The sequence below is a fragment of the Pipistrellus kuhlii genome, unplaced genomic scaffold, assembly GCF_014108245.1.
Source record: "Pipistrellus kuhlii isolate mPipKuh1 unplaced genomic scaffold, mPipKuh1.p scaffold_m20_p_5, whole genome shotgun sequence".
Classification (NCBI taxonomy): domain Eukaryota; kingdom Metazoa; phylum Chordata; class Mammalia; order Chiroptera; family Vespertilionidae; genus Pipistrellus; species Pipistrellus kuhlii.
The window spans coordinates 24,772,829-24,788,703 of NW_023425551.1; the positions used below are offsets into that span (position 1 = coordinate 24,772,829).

The 15,875-nt window shown below is 37.5% G+C and overlaps 1 protein-coding gene across 1 annotated transcript in view; it reads right to left on the reverse strand.

The window, feature by feature from the left end:
- EPM2A (EPM2A glucan phosphatase, laforin) overlaps window positions 1-15,875 on the reverse strand; it is a 53,778-nt gene that overhangs the window by 37,350 nt on the left and 553 nt on the right. The window lies entirely within an intron of this gene.

A 15,875-nucleotide genomic window follows, 5' to 3' on the forward strand; every position in this document is an offset into this window, starting at 1 on the left:
TTTAGTATCAGCTCAAAAAAAATTCTAAAAATAAATACATCATTTTGCTTAGGATAATGCACTCTAGGTCAGTCAGAGAAAGATAAATATCATATGATCTCACTTATTTGTGGAATATAATGAACAACATAAACTGATGAACAAAAATAGATTCAGAGACACAGAAGCATCGAACAGACCTCAGATGGAAGGTGGTGTGTGTGTGTGTGTGTGTGTGTGTGTGTGTGTGTGTGTGTGTGAGAGAGAACAACCAAAGGACTTGTATGCATGCATATAAGCATAACCCAGGGACACAGATAGTAAAGGGGTAAGGGCATGTACTGGGGGGTGGGGGGGTGAGAATGGCTGGGAAGAAGTCAATGGGGAAAAAAGAGACATATGTAATACTTTAAACAATAAAGAATTTTTAAATAAATAAATAAATGCATTAATAAATAATTAAACAAATTATCACATCCAACCTAGCTAGCACGTACCAAGTTGGTATCATTTTCAGATGGGGAAAGTAAGTTTTACAGAGATTAACTGGCTTGTCCAAGGTCACAGAACTAGTAAATGCAGAGCTATTAGTAACCTGATGCCTCTAGTCTCACCTTCCCAGTACCTGACAGCTTCATGCTGTTTTCTGCCTACCTCACAAGCACCACACACACCATCCTCCTCCCAGGGAGTGGAGCAAAAGAGGCAGAGAAGGAAGACTATGTTCCGGAAACACCATCTACCCAGTATCAAGGACACTAGTAAACAGATCACTTCAATGAAAATTATAAATCATACAACATTTTTCTTAGCACTTTATGTAACCACCCCATTGGAAGTCATTCCTTTCCTTAAATTACCTAATTTCTATAATTTGTCATTAATTAAAAACATAAGCAAAATAAAAATAGGAGTAAGTCACATGTGTTATGTCTATAACATTTTGACTCATTTGTACCTTGCTCTGTCTTATAAAATATTTAATCTAAAGCTTTTTGGCATAAAAATCTCAAAAAAAAATTGTTAAGAGATTGGGCTACTCTTTAAGGATATAATTCCCTTCCATCAGATAGAAGGTAAGGATGGCTTCCTTAATAAATCATCACTGATCTTCCTGGATAAGATGCCTCTTTTGCTCTTGATAGCTGCAAGGTACTATACCAACTGCCCTATCAACCTGGATATTTAATAGATGAAAACCAAACTATACCAGCAATCTCACTTCTAGAAATATATCTAAAAGAAAATATGAACAAAAGGAAGATATATACAGATATATGTGTATGTGGCAATACTATTTTAATAGCAAATACTGGAGCCTACACAAGTTCATTTACACATTCTTCCACAAATATTTGAGTGCCAACTACATGACAGGCACTGTGCACTAAGTCATGTTAAGGATTTAGGTATTTACCATAAAAGCAATTAAACAAAATATCTTAAGCAAGCAGGTGACATGACAAAGTTTGTACTTTGTAAAACTCTCTCTGGTTTCAGAGTAAAAAATTGATTCAAGCACTCTAGGACTAGAAGCAGAAAATCCACGGTAGGAGAGGAGGAAAGCCTGGAGGTAGAAAGGGAAAAGAATGGGCAGATTCAGGAGGAAAACACCACACAGCTTGGTGATTCATTAGACACGGAAGGTGAAGGAGGAAGGGAACCAATATATGTTTAACTCAACACCTAGGAGAGGTTGGAAGGGAAGCTTACTGGTCTGGCTTGGCACCCTAGGCTTGTAGTGCTGTTTAGGTATCCCAAAGAGAATGTGAAGTAGAGAGTTGGAGTCCATGATTTGACACTTAGACTAGAGGTCCAAACTAGGAAAATGAATGTATGATGCATCTGAACACAATGGCAATGGAAACAAGGATGTAGTGTGAGTCACAAAGAAACACAATATTGATTGAGAAGGAAAGCATTCTAAAACTCTATTTGGAGATAGGGCCTTAGATAATTAAGGTTAAATGAGATCACAATAGGGGGCCCATAGGTAGCAGTGTCCTTATAAGAATGGGAAGACACCTCAGAGATCTCTCTCCATGCAGCTATAGAAGAAAGGCCACATGACAACACAGGAGTGTGAAGCCATCAGAAAGGCCAGGAACAGAGTCCTCACCAGAAACCAAATCTGCTGGCCCTCTGATCTGGGACTTTCTGGTCAGGAACTGTGAGAAAGTACATTTCTGTCATTTAAGCGCCCCTCCTCCCAAGTCTATGGTATTTCATTATAGCAGCTCAAGCAGGTTAATACCCTCATGTATGTGAAATATTCTAGAATTTAATCCAGTTAATAACCAAATATTATATCCAGTTCTGTAGCAAACTGAGATAGATAAATAAAATGTAAAACCTGATTCCAACAATGAATGGACCATTGGTGTTTAGACAAAGGTTACACAAATCAATCAGTAAATGAAACAACAATAAACTAAATGATGACATAACTTTAAAATTATATGATAAAATACTTTTACATTAACAGATCATTCAAAGATCGCAAATAGGCTTCATCTCAGCGGTGTTTTAAATGTACAATAGTATATTGAGATATATTTACGGGAGCAATCGCCTCACTAAGAAAGAGAGCTGATAGATTTGTGGTGTGGACACAAATGTAGAAGACTGAAAATGGAGATGCTTGTTGCTGTATGAGTTAGAATTACTGAGAAAGGGTTTGTGATAGATAATGGGCTGGGTCACAAGCTGAGACTGACAACAGGGTATGTGATAGGTACATTAACAAAGGCATAGAATGTATGAATGTGATCCAATGCAGGAAATAGATAATAAGAAGAAATAAAGTTTATTTCACTGGGTAGCGTAACCACATAATATGGACTCATAGGAGAGCCATATAACTTATCAAATTCTAATTCAAGTACTGTAAAATAAATGGATTTCATAAATTGGAAAAGCAGAGAACAGAATTACCACTTCTTTAACCATGATTTAAGCAGTCAGATTTTTTTTTAATGAAGAGGATTTATATTAATTAGTGATTCATGGGAAGCATCTCAAAGATTGAAGATTCTCTTTAAAAGCATTCTAAACAATGGCATTACCAGGCAATTATGCTTCCATTTAAAATTGAATAGAATAAAAGAGCTCTCCTTCTTTTATCATTTTTAGAGAAAATCTGAAACTTAAATTGTTCTTAATAGGCTCGACTCAAAGCACTAGACTGAATTATTAATAATTCATTCAGTGTGATAATGGAGAGTGAGGCCAAAGATCTGACCACCTGATTTGAAATGATCAAATCCTCTGGTAGCTAATTATGCCATGATTCAGGAGATTAACAAGAAGATCAGCATATTAAAATATTCCATCTCTGCATAATTGGACATATTTGCTGGATACATTTACTTGCTGTGTCCCATGAGAGATGTTTATACTCATGTGTTCAATAAATTTTATTTAACTGCTCTAATAATTTTAATGTTGATCCTACTCTCGCTTAAACAATTTCATAGTAGTGTCTAGACTTTTATTATTGTTAAATTAACAGGTCATTTTTTTTCTCTCCACAGCACTCCCAGAATTGACTAAAAATTTGATTGTGTTTCATTGTCCGAACACAAATCCAAGTCACACTATAAAAACAGAGGAAGTATTTATATTGGTATGAGACTCACTGTATAAATTCCTCTAACCAGATTTTACTACTTCATTGACATACTTTGAATCTTAAGACAAAAACTCCCATGTCACCCGTCTTTGTGAACTTCAAGTCAAATAACGCTGAGGCAGAAGGTGCTACCTTCCCTAGTTGCTATATCTTGTGTGTTCAGCATTTAGATGCAAAGAAATCAGAATAATCTTATTCATCCCAGGAACCCTGAAGGCCACTGAGGATTATTATACACTTAACTTCCTTCATCCTACCCTGACTAGCCCAGCAGACAGGCATTTTTGCAGTTTCCTAGTAAGTAAACGTTTTGGCATGAAAATCTATCTTCCATTAAGATTTTTTAGAATGTGGACTAAATGGTTTAAGGAAATATTCCTTTGAACTGGTCTAGTTGTGATGTGAAATCCATCTCTGATGGCTTTATGCTATGGTTTCTTCCATGACAAAAATATGTTATGGACATAATAGAGACTCAGCTGATAGGCATGTAGGCACTGCTCTAGTTATTGAAAAGAAATGAAATGTCCAACTGATTGAGAGAATAGAGTGGTCAAATATAATTTTTAAAGACTACATTTTGTTTAGAAATTGATGTGACAGATAATTTTAAACCCTTTCAATAAGACAATATAACCTGTAAAAAAACAAAATAGGGTGAATTAAGGAGATTATCTTAAAACTTACCATAGCCATGTATAAGAAAGAGCTGAAGAAGGATTTTGCTTCTCTTAGGATTATGTCTGGCTGTGAGCAACAGAAAATCTAGCAGCAACTTAACAACAACAGGACTCTCATATAACAAGAGGGGCAAAGCCAGGTAGCACACTGGTACCTGGTGAGATACCAAGTGCTTTCTAAATGTCAGCTTTGCCATTCCTCACACATTGACTTTGTTGTCACGCCTGTCACCTCACATTCAGGGGGTGACGAGTCCTACCCATGGAGAAAGGTGAAGGGTCTCTGTTCCTTTTCACGAGAGAAGTGAAAACTTTCCTGGGAGCCTCACCCAAAATACTTCTTACTGCTCATTAGCCAGAACTACGTGACATAGCCATCTTTAGTCCAATGGCCAGCCAAGGAGTAAGATGACCACACCAGTTAGAGCAAAAATGATTCATCTCACCTCTACCAAAACAAATCAGGATTGTTAGCCTGGAAAGTGGGGAGAAACAAATGCTAATTAGGTCACTGATGGCAACTGTGCTATATACATCTGAACACATCATCTTTCTCCAGCAAATCATTTTGGAAGATAAACCACATTTCTTTAGATACTACATGTCTCTACCTGATTTAATTCAAAAGTACCCCATGTACTAAATTTTTCATTGTAAATTATCTTGTTTAAATCAACAGTAAAACTAAAAGGATTTTAATATATTTTTAAAATTAAAAAATGCCAGAGAGGGGCGTTATTTGTCTAGCACTTGATTATGTTTGGCTATACTGTCTTTGCTGTAACACAGCATTTCTTCTATTTCTAGTTTTAAACCTCTGCAAATCCCTCCTCTTCCAGTTTTCCTGCAGTCTTGCCCCACAGTCATGTCTTATAACCTTATCTTTCCTCTGACTGGCTCTGTCCTCACTGAACAACCTCACTTCACTCTTCATTCTGCACTGCGATTTGGCATCTGCCTTCAACACTCCACTGGGAGAGAAAAAAAATAAATAAACTTTAAATGAACTCGTCCCATCAGGTTCGTTTTCCATCTTCCTTTACCTGCTTTCAGCATTTAGCGATAGTGACCACTCCCTGTTGAAACTCTTCTCAATTGGTTCCATAATTCTCTTCTCCTGGAAGGCACTATATTACAGGGGTTACATGCATGGGTTCAACATTCAGACTCAAACTCCATCCTAATCTATACTATTTACTGCTTGTAAACAGTTGTGAGAGTCACTTAAGCAACCTGTGTCTCTGTTTTCTCATGTGTGATAAAGGGATCATAATACTGCTATCTATCTCATAGAGCTCTGAGTGAATTCGCTTAGATAATCCATTTAAAGGATTAAACATGGTTGGTCTTCAATAACAACTTAACAACTCCTAGCTACTATTTTCTTAGATGTTTTCCAGTCCTTCTAATGTGCTTGCAAATCTGCACGCTGACTTGCAAAACAAGTAAACCACTAAAAGAGGTCAAATTGTTTTCAACAATAGCTTTGTTCAGACCTATATGTTTCAAGACAAGACCACACTAACAGTTACTTCACATGGGTTCATGGGCTCCAAAGACAAGTCCACTGGTTTTTCCAATAATTCACCTGGTCTACAAATTCTGACCAATCTCTGCCCAAACTCTGCAACTTCTCCCTAAAACCAAAACTAATTGGAACTCCAAAATATTTTCCCTCTGAATTATTCTCAAGATAATTTTTCTAGTTCTCTATTTTTATAATATAATTTGTTCATGCAAATACAAGATAACTTATTAATTTCTTCTTGTCAGTTTATTCTTATCTTTGGAGGACTTAATATTTTGCATATTCCTTCTTAGAAACAAAATAACAACTATCTCTACCAGTTTTCTCTTACCAGCAAATTTGATATGCAAGCCTCCTAAACACTAATAAAAAGATCTATCAGGAAAGCACATAGACCATCAACTTGATATTTGCATTCACCCTCATGGTCTTTCGATTTATTAATCAGAGCACTTTAGGTTCAGTTGTTCAACTTGCAATGAACACACCTAACTCATCAATCAATTAGCTGACCAGCTGCTTTTTAATTTGTACAAAAAGAAATTGAGAGATTTTTCTAAATTCCTTTATGAAACTAAGATAACATTATTCCTCCACTAGAAGCCTGGTGCACAAAATCTGTGCACAGGGTTGGGGAGTGTCCCTCAGCCCAGCCTGCACCCTCTCCAATCAGGGGATGTCCAATTGGGATGTCCGACTGCTCTTTAGACCCGATCCCAGTGGGATCGGGCCTAAACCACAGTCAGACATCCCTCTCACAATCCAGGACTGCTGGCTCTCAACTGCCCTCCCTTGCAGGCCTGGTGCCACCCAACTGCTTTCCCCAGCTGGCCATCTTGTGATGGCCATCTTGTGTTCACATAGGGGCAGGATCTTTGACCACATGGGGGCAGCCATCTTGTATGTTGGTGTGATGGTCAATCTGCATATTACTCTTTTATTAGATAGGATAGAAGCCTGGTGCATGGGTGGGGATCAGCTGGTTTGCCCTGAAGGGTGTCCCGGATCAGGGTGTGGTTCCCTTGGGACATGGGACGGCCTGAGGGAGGGGCCTGTGGTGGTTTGCAGGCTGGCCATGCCCCCTGGTGACCCAAGCAGAGGCCCTGGTATCTGGAATTTATTTACCTTCTACAATTGAAACTTTGTAGCCTGGAGCAGAGCCAAGCCTCCTGCTAGCTCCGTAACCAGCAGCCATTTCTGTTTGGATTTGTTTACCTTCTATAATTGAAACTTTGTAGAGTTGAGTGGAGGCTTAGGCCAGCCAGGATGTGCAGAAAGCTTTGCTTCTTCCGTTGCCTGGGAAACCCAAGCCTCCCTCCTGCTCTCTGTGGCTATAGCCATCTTGGTTGGGTTTATTTGCATACTTGCTCTGATTAGCTGGTGGGTGTGGCTGGTGGGCATGGCTTGTGGGTATAGCGGAGTGATGTTTAATTTGCATATTACTCTTTTATTAGGTAGGATGTTTCCTCTTGTACAAATGAGGGTTGATATTTGATTGGGTTAAATATTGAAAGCAAATTTTAAAGCTAGTTCAAAATATTTAATAATGATGAAATACTAGGGTGTTTTGTTGTTGTATTTTTTACAAGTCACACTAGTTAGTCCCTTTTGAGAATCCATGGAAAGCTATAGATCATCCTTACTCGCCCAAAAAAATATTTAATGCTCATATACGTAGTGCATACACCTTTATCATCAATCCATACATTAGAAGAGAGGAAATGTGATTCACAGTTAAGATCATAAGAGAAAGATATGAAATTTTCCCTAACATACCAATTAAAATTTAGACATCTATTTTTTATACAACTTTTTCTTTTTTCCTCCCTGAAAACAGCAAAGATTTATTTGGCACAAAACAATTAAAATTTTCTATCAAGTATCAGCCATTTAAAAATAAAGATTTCTCTATGCATGAAGTTTTATAAACAACCTTTCAACAGCCATGTTTTTCAAAGCAGCTGCCTCCCCTTCTTGTATAGAATGTAGTGACCATGGCAGCTTAAAATTGCATCAGTGGTCTTCTAAACTTCTAACGCCACTTCTTCAAAATAGACTTGCCCAGGCCCTGGTATTTTGTGGACAAGCCCCACTCAAGGGGCCAAAGAGCTGCATGTGGCTTGCAAACCGCAGTTTGCCAACTATGGACTAGGCTATCACTTATATTGAAACGTCAATATCAACAGAAGTTAGCAAGCATTCACTAAAAAACTCTAAGGCAAGGTTTTTGTAGATGATTTTTAACTCATTTTAATTATCTACATCAAAGTAATGTGCTCACATCTGAGCAAAATTAAGCTATCCAACACTTCTTCCCAAGTGAAGCAGAAATCTGAAAAAATGCTTAGACTTAGGTAGACTGTCCCTGAGTCATTTAAAAAAAAAAAAAAGTCATTAACTCTTTTTAAATTAATGATAACACTTTCTCAAATTTGTTTTTGGAGCTAGAGAAAGCATGGGATAGGAAAAGGGAAAGGTAAGATTAGGAGAGAATGTGATGTTTATTAACTTTTTTCCATGGGATTATATACAAACTGTAAAGTTATAGTAGAGTATAATGAAATACTGCCACCCAGTGGAATAACAATATAAATAAAATTTTCAAATTTGAAGATTGCAAGAATTTTCTATTGAAATAATAGAGCTTAATTACTTTCAAAGTATTTTCAAAAATATAATTCCTTAAAAAAAACAATTTAGTGGGACAGACAGCAGAAGTGTGAGTACATCTTCTCCTGAGTTCGACATTCCCATAATTTAAATGACAGGGTTCTATGTTTCGCAGCAAAGCAAGTGCTGGAGCCCAGGGCTGCTGGCTCCCACTTCTTTGCTGTTCACACCAGGCAGCCCTCCTAAAGCCTTTGACATCTCTGCTCTTATCCAGACATTGCATTTCAAAGAGGAAAAACCAGGCTCAGATTATCAAGACTTCTCAAGGGGTCTTGGGAGTGTGGCTTGAAGCAATACTAGTAACCTATTGTCATGAAAATGTTTAAGATGTATATTTTCCTTTTAAAATTTTGTGTAAGCCCTAACCAGTTTGGCTCAGTGGATAGAGCGTTGACCTGCAAACTGAAAGGTCCCAGGTTCAATTGCGATGAAGGGCATGTACCTTGGTTGTGGGCACATCCCCAGTAGGAGGTGTGCAGGAGGCCACTGATCAATGTTTCTAACTCTCTATCCCTCTCCCTTCCTCTCTCTCTATTAAAAAAAAAAATCATTAAATATATTTTTTAAAATAAAAAGAAAAATTTGTGTAAGATTTGTGTTCTGTTCCATATTATATGCATGTCTATTTTAATTATAAAATGTTTTCTTTCCCTCCAAAGTCTTTTTAAAAAATTGTTGTTTTAAGACAATGGTACATCATCCCCTGCTATAAATTCACTAGCCCAGGACCACATTGAGGATGGGAATATGAAGAGTATGATTATTGCAGTTTGAGACACCTGGAAAGTGCATTGTCCAACTTCTTTCATTTATGAAGTATTTAATGAATACCTACCAAATGCCAGGCATTGTTTTAAGTCCTGGAACATGCTGTAATAATAAGCAACCCCAAATTATCCATGGCACAGAAGAACAAAGGTTTACTACCGCCCATGCTAGTTTACTGCAGATTGGCAAAGGGCTCTTTTTGACATTGTCATCATCTTCATAGTGCAACCATCAGACAAAGCAATCACTATTTGAATATCAATAACAATCTATTGGCAGAGAGAAAGGAGTGAGGCAAAGCAACAGGAAAGGAGATACATTATTTACCACCACATTTTATTGACAAAAACTAGCCACATGACAAAGATATATTTCTTCAACAAAGAATAATCCTCCCCTAGAGAGAAGATGTGGGTATGGATAAACCTTAATAGTATGCCACACCCCAACTCTAGTTGGAATGTGGAAGAAGGAATGAATAGGCATGGGACGCAAAAAAGTCAGATGATGTAGAAGTCCACTGATATGACAAGAAACCAAACTGCCGCAGAAGCAACAGGATGAAAATAAAAAGGAGTGATTGGGGGCAGAGGAAAGGTAGGGAAAACTGCAATATTTCCACTCCAGAATTTCTTACAGTAGTCTCCCAAATGAAAAGCAACTGGGGAAATTACAATATTCTTATTCACTGGCCGTCCCAGAACTATGAAATAGTTCTATCAAAATCTGCCCAGGGGCTCATGACCAGGCAGTCTATCTTTCCATACACGTGAGTGACTAAGCTATGGTGTCTTTAAATCAGCTGGGAACACAACTAACCCAGCCAGATGCTGGACTGGACTTTCATTTGGAGCAGAAACTCTGGGCAATGGCTTTGATTCTAGCTCTGCTGAAGACAAAAATGAGAAAAAGAGAGAATTCATGGACACGGACAACACTATGGTGATTGGCGAGAACTGGGAGGGGGGGGTGGAGGGAGAGTGGAGGTGAGGGTGGAGGAGGACATAGAGGGTATAAATGGTGATAGGAAAAATTAAACTAAAATTTCAAAAATAAGGTCTTAATTTATTTTTGACAAAAGATATGACTGTATATGTTCCATTAACATTTTTCCAAAGGTACAAACAGTTCATAAGATCTACAAATAAAACATGCAGAAATGATGGCAATAAGAGATCAAATGACAATAAAAATTCTCTTTGCTCTTGGAAACAGCTGAGATCCTTCTGCAACTAAACTGAAAAAACAAACAAACTGATTTTATAGTAGCCATTCCTCTGATTCCCTAGGATTTAATTAACTAAAATTCAGAATAAAGCTCTATGCTAATGTGACATTATGATTTAACATTTAAAAACATGAAGTTCATGGAATTGGAAATATTAAACTTTTCACTCTGGTGTATACTGGCTGCTCCGCAGACCTGTGCTAGCTGGGCATGTCCCAGGGTCCCACCATCAGAGCAGAAAACTGAGAAAATTTTCCAGGTAACAGAAGTTTCAATTTCTTGATGGTGTTGGGATAAAAGAACACTTAATGAGCTTACTGTAACAGAAACTCTGGCTAGTCAAACTTGTCTGAGCAGAAAGCTGAAATCTCCTCAGACTTCCCTTATCTCATTAAGTTATCCATTCTCTGGCTTTCTACAGATCCAGCTTATAAATCTTTTTCTCATTCGTTCTCAAATCTCAAACACTCATGAGCATTATCATTACACAAAGAAACATATTTAATGAAACATAAAATTTCTACCATATGTGTTTATATTTCCCTCAACACCATAGAATATGTTACACTTGTTTGCCTTATCCACCTTATTATTTTGTCTCCATAGAAGCTCCAAGGCACATTTTTAAGACTGTACTTGCTCCACCACCTTTTGGAAAAAAAGAGTTTTGTAACTTTTCTCTCTCCCCACCGTATAATCATGCAACAATATTTTTAATTTTCCTAAAATTAAAACCTCCTTCTGCTTCTAGGGGACATGAACAAATAATCTAAAAGTAGCAAAATTTACATTTCAGATCCCATTAACTCTCTGGCAAATCCACAAACAACTGCTTGGGGGGAGGGGGGGGGTACTATACTATAAATAGGGGTAAAAGTTAATTATTTCCTGTATACCAGCAATAGACAATTGAAATTTAAAACTAAAATTAAAAAATATATACTATGTAAAATAGCATAAAAAAAAAAACAAACCCTTATGTATAATCTAGCCAGTATTTCTCAGTGGGTTGAGCATCATCCCATGCACCAGGTGGTCACCATTTTGATTACTGGTCAATGCACATGCCTGGGTTTCCAGCTAGATCTCCAGTAGGGGGCGTGCAGGAAGTGGCCGATTGATGTTTCTCATCGATGTTTCTATCTCTCCCTCTCCTTTCCACTCTCTCTAAAATATTAAAAAAATACCTTTTAAAAAACATATATATAAATCTAACAAAACATATACAGGATCTGCATGTGGAAAAGTACAAAACCCTAATGAAATACCTAATTAAAAAGAAATATTATCCATGTTCAGTGAATAAAAGATTCAATATTTATAAGATGTCAATTCTTGTACACTTGATCTATAGAGTCAATGCAATCCCAATCAAAATCATAGTAAGCTATTTTATAGATAGCCATAAACTGATTTTAAAATGTTTATGAAAAGGCAAAGAACCAAGAAGAGTCAATGTAATAATGAAGAAGAACAAAGCTGGAGAACAAGTCATTTTCCATTATTTCAAGATTAGTATCTTGCTACGCTAATCAACACAGTATGCTATTGGTGAAAAATAGACACAGTGATCAGTAGAAAGCCTAGAAATAGACCCATGCAAGGTAAACATAGTCAACTCATTTTTTATAAAGGCAATTCAAAAAAGAAAGAATTGTATTTTCAATAAATGTTACTGGAATAATTGGATGACTGTAGCCAAGTCCTTTGATAGATAAATGGATAAACAAACTGTGGTGCATCCATACCATGTAATATTACTCAGCAATTTTATCTAATAAAGAGGGAATATGCTAATTGACCATCATACCCTCATAAGATGGTGGCATCCATAGCCAATAAAGAGGGAATATGCTAATTGACTGCCATGCCCCCACAAAATGGCGATGCCCACAGCCACAAGATGGTGGTGCCCAATCCCCTTAGCCCCACTTCATCCAGCCAGAATCCCCCAAACCCCTTAGCTTCACAGGGGAGGGCAGTTGGTGACGATCATGCCAGCAGGGGAACAGTTAGGCATCAATCAGGCAAGTGAGTGGTTAGCAGCCAGCAGTCCCGGATTGTGAGAGGGATCCCAAATTGGAGAGTGCAGGCTGAGCTGAGGGACAACCTGCCCCCATGCTCGAATTTTGTGCACCGGGCCTCTAGTAGAAAATAAATGAGCTAACAAGACACACACACACACACACACACACACACACACACACACACACACAAACCACCCTCAGATACATCCTGGTAACACAGGCCTATAGTAAAAGAAAAAAATAATGTAAGAAAAAATTTAAAAGCTTCAAAAGAAGAAGAAAAAAATGCAGATTGCCTACACGGAAATGGGCTTATTTTGATATTTAAATTATCAACTATAATGGGTACTAGGAAGTATAAAGGCAAAGCCATCAAACAGAAAATTATTTTTAGACTAGAAAATCTACCAAATGATAAATCAAGTGTGAGAGCAAAACAAACACATTTTCTGGTATTTGAGAACTCAGATATTTTATCTTCCATTTACTGTTTCTTGAAAATTATTTGAAAACACAATCCAACAAAATGACCCATACATACAAGAAAGAGGAAGATATGAAATCCAAAACAATGCAAATAATGCAGTAATTCAATTAAAAAAAAAAAAAGTCCCAGATAACTGTGCTCAGAAAGCTACATATTAGTGAAAATTTCGAAGAGGAATTACCCAATCTTTTTAGAAAAAAATGTTCTCAAAAAGTAAGCAATTTGCATTGATTAAATAGTGCGGTCAAGGTAGAAAATTTTGAGGATCTGTGTGCTTCCCCTGATTATAAAAAAATTAACTAGAATTGTTAAAACAAGTTGAAGAACATTACCATCCAAATATGAATTAAAACAAATTCTGGTGTCATTTTAGGTAAAATTTGAGCATGATTTATAATATTAAAGAGAGATTTTTTTTTCTCTTGTGGCACAGCTTCTATGTCGCAAAATTATATTTCCTTTACTATGAGTCTATTTGAACTACTTGGTTCTGCAATATTTCTTAATCATAATAGTAAGAACAACAATACTTACTTAACATATATACTACTCTAAGTCCTTGACATTTATTAGCCAATTTAGTCCTAAGTGACTTGCCCAAGGTTACCCACTAGTTAGTGAACCCCAGCCTTCTGGTTCCAGAATACCTGCTCCTACCTAAACACTGCCTACACCTCCTCATAATGCTCTCACTTACAGTGCTTAGAATCAATCTATCAATCCAGAGCAGGACGCCATACTGACACTTATAAAACAGAATTTAAATTACATAAAACTTTAAAAATACATGTTATATATTATATGTTTGTATAAGATTTTATATATAATTTAAAATAATATAAAAATCAGCAGGGAAAAGAGATAATGAACTTAACTAAATTCCTCATATTTCATAGCAAGTATCGTGGTTGATTATATGGGTATACATCAACTGTCATTAAATATTGTCTAATTTTAATTAAAATATATATATAACTTGCTCTAGTCAGTTTGGCTCAGTGGATAGAATGTTGGCCTGTGGACTGAAGGGTCCCAGGTTTGATTCTAGCCAAGGGCACATGCCTGGGTTGCAGGCTCGATCCCCAGTGGGGGGTGTGCAGGAGGCAAGCCGATCGATGATTCTCTCTCATCATTGATGTTTCTATCTCTCTCTTCCCTCTTCCTTCCTCGCTGAAATCAATCAATAAATATATATATGTGTGTGTGTGCGCGTGTGTGTGTGTGTGTGTGTGTGTGTGTGTATCTTATATGGTAACTCAGAAAAAAAATCTAAAAACATAACAGTTAAAGTTGCTACATCAAGAAATAGCAGAATTCCCGGGTCGTTGTGTCTGAGTTGATTGGGCATCCTCCCGCACACTGAAAGATTGCCAGTCCAATTCCCAGTCAGGGCACATGCCCCAGTTGTGGACGACCCCCTCTAGGGGGCATGCAGGAGGCAGCCAATCAATGTTTCACTCTCACATGATCTTTCTTTCTCCCTTTCTCTCTCCCTCTTTCTAAAAAAATCAATTTAAAAACAAAGAAATAGCAGTATAAACAAATTATTCAAAAATTTGGGAGAAATATCAGAAAAGTTAAAGATAGAAAAGGAAAAATAGAAAAGGAGGGGGGACTGAGATGACTTGTTTTTACCATTTTAATTTTTATTAAAAATATTAGATCTTATTTTATTATAAAAAAATTAGTACTATAATAATAATAGTACTGTAAAAAAAAAAAAAGCAAAAAACTGAAAAGGGAGACTTTCACCTCTGACATGAAAATACAATAAGACAGTAAGGGCCACCAGACCATGTAACCCCGTAGGGTACAAAAAGAGACACAAGATAACATATTGCATGTTACAGAATACTCATCTTTGCTGAGTCTGTTTCCACATCATTATGGTCTAAATGGCCTAACTTTGTCAAATAAACTTCTAAAAAGACCATCATTTCATTGGCTTTAGACAGCTATTGAGTATTACACACTCCAATCCTCCACCTCACCCATTTCATTTAAAGAAAGGGCCGTGTGAATTCACATCACTGGCAGAGGTCTACATTGGTGAAACCTTTTCAGGGTAGGATTTGGCAGTCCTCGTTGAAATGTAAACTAGGGCTACACTTCATTTCTCAGAATCTCCCCTACAGAAACACTTGCCAAATGCTCAGAGGTAACTCTATACACAGATTTTCAACTAGGGCCTAGTTACTAGGCTATTACTGTTTATATCAGGGGGGGTGGGGGGTGGGGAGAGACAACAACCTTAAATGCACATTGGTACATGCAGAATATTTTAAAAAATGAAACACATCTATATCGAATAACCCTAAAAGGAATATATACACCCACACATACATATGAGTGGGTGGGTTTAAGATGTGAAGAGCAGTTTTTTTTACCCTGTGAATTTATTATTTTTTTTTTTACTACCAGCATTATTGTTTTTATATTTCAAGAAATCAGAACATGCCTCAACTGCCATGTATATGGAATCAAAATAATCCAAGAAGAGGAAAAACTCAAACCCAAGGAGGGGGAAAAATCATATGGTAATTGGCACGTTGCAGTCCAGGATGGTGCAATGGCTGGCGTCACAGGTTGGGTCATTCTTAGTGAACTAAGGCAAGAAAATGAGAGCACAATTGAGGCTCAGTTAAGGCGTGGACCCTTGAGCAGCGGGGCTCCCTGGCAGTCCAGGGACTGGGCGCAGGGGGGACCCGGAGGGTGAGGCGGGCCCCGGTGATGCTGGGTGACCTGGGCAATGACCTGGAAATGACCTGGGTACCGGGTGTGCAGGGAAGAGATCAGAGGCTCAAAGACACAAGAGCCGAATGGGGAAGACCTGGGTAGGCGGGGAGGGGGACTTGGGGGGGGGGGGGCGCAAAAAGA